We start from the raw sequence: 2,300 nt of genomic DNA, 5'->3' as shown, positions 1-2,300 counted from the left end.
TCAGAAAATGTCCCTGATTGTCCCTGATTATTTTAGGAGTTGTCCCTGATTCTGTTGAGGTTTTCCTCTAAACGGTTGAGACCTATGTTGCTGTCCTCACCTCCACCCAGGGGTGTGATTGTCCAGACCTACCCCCATATGCAGGGTATATACACAGCTGTTGCTGTAGAAGAAATGGCCAGCTGTGAACCTTTCTGTCAGCTGTCCTGCACATCCCTGGACATATCCCCTACTATTAGCCCCTCTGTGTGATACAACAACACCACTTACCTATCAACTCATGTTGCATTCATAGTAATGTCCACAGTCACAAGTAGGTGACACCCTCCACACAAACATATTGGCAGAATCTAGAACCCCCAACCCAGGTGTATTACCGCAGCTGTCCCAGACTACACATGTAAAAACATATGAAGGGAAAACCCAAACACGCTTGGATCACCACCTGGCAAAGTCCGCCACCCCCGACACACTAGACCCCTACACCAACTACTGACACTGACACCTCCTATCCTGCCTCGCATACATAACCTCCTATCCTGCCTCACATACATATCCCAACACCATGCAAACCTGCACTACCACACCCCCACCAATCAGTTGAATGGCCTAATATACAGTTAAAATGTCCCCCACTCCACCTACCTGCCTACACCTCCACTATTCACATCTACTCTACAACACAGGTATGGCATATGTAAACCTAACTTGAACAGAGTGTAGCCTAACCAGAAATGCTAAACCGGAATTCCACTTAACCTTACACTGACCTTCGTGAACAGTCATACCTGACATGTACACCTGACTTAGGCATGTATAAAACCTACATGTACATGAAGTAGTGCGAGGGTATGCAGCAGCAAGTGGGAGTATGCCTGTGTGGGTGGCGGTACACAGATTAAGCAAAGTAGAAGCTAACTGGTTTAAGAACCTGTAACCAGAGATTAGCAGTGCTTACCATCGCACAAACCCGCACAAACCCGTGTGTCCTACCCAGCAACAAAATAATCTGCTTCTACAAGGCTTGAACTCAGGATCCTCTACACTATAGTCACATTAGTCAACCACTAAGCCATCATAGCAAAACAGATGAATGAGGTATCAGCAATCTAATCCTCACCACAGTTAAATCAAAACAAAGATGTAAACTGAATCTATGTACAGTGTGAAGTAGTCTAACTTGCTACATAACATAAATATGTGAACTGGAGTACTGCAGCAAGCATAGATGTGAGGTGTTATTGTAATAAAGTGTAGAAGTCCCCAGGTCCCTATACAGTGTATGCACACATGAATCATGGATACCAGACACATATAAAACCTGTAATGAAGAATAAATTACTGCCAGAAGGCAAATATAGTGCAAATTAACTATTAAGTAATGCTAACTGCAGCACAGCTCAACTTAGTAAGAGTAAGCAATGTGTAGGGGAGTCAATCCAATCTGCCTAGGGGTATACCCCTATAAGCACTGCCAACCTTAGGTAAGCAGGTGTGCCCATAGCTTAGCCTCTTCAAACCCTGCCAATCACGGAAAAATGCAGGTAACCAGCCATATATAAACCACACAGGAGGGAATACATTCCATAAGTGGTTGTAGCTTCCTACTGCAGACAGAATGGCTGGTGTGGGTGAAGGCATTTGTTTTAGAGCACAGCGCTGGGGCATCCAAGAGTCAAAATGAATGGTATGGCTCCTAGTACAACACTATGAGGAGAGACCACTGCAGGGCTACTACCAGGGCTCGCAGTATAAAAAGGAGGCCTGAGACAGTCTCGCCCGTGACTTCACCAGTGCCACAGGTATCCCCTGGGCTGGTGAGCAGGTCAGGCACCACCATGCTGACCTGAAGTGGCAGAGGGGAGATGTACTGGAACAGTGGATCCAGCAGTCTTGGCAGATGGCTAAAGCCCTAGTACTGAGTAAGTACTCATTGCACCAAGTAGTTAAGAATTGCCTAGCTTGTGTATGCTATGGATAGGTATGGCTAAATATCACTGTATACCTCCAACATCTGCAGATGAGTGGACTGTGAACCAGCAAGCCCATGATGCTAGGTTGCAAAGGCTGTGTCACTTTGCAGGTTAGTATTTCCCTGCATGTACTGTCATAACAAATAAATATAAGAGCCTTAGAAAGTGTCGTACCAGTAGGAATAAATGTGTAATATTCTGTGAATAAAGGTATAACCTCTGGAGTGCTTCTGTGTACTCTTCTGTCATATGTAGTTGAACTGTTGCATACTATAAATAGTACTGTTGTATTAAGCAGTGTTACCCATGCTGTGGTATGCAGATAAA

Source organism: Protopterus annectens, chromosome 4.part0 (genome assembly GCF_019279795.1).
Source record: "Protopterus annectens isolate FY-2018-M chromosome 4.part0, PAN1.0, whole genome shotgun sequence".
Lineage (NCBI taxonomy): Eukaryota > Metazoa > Chordata > Ceratodontiformes > Protopteridae > Protopterus > Protopterus annectens.
The sequence above is the reverse complement of the archived record's forward strand: the minus strand, read 5'-3'. Positions refer to the sequence as shown.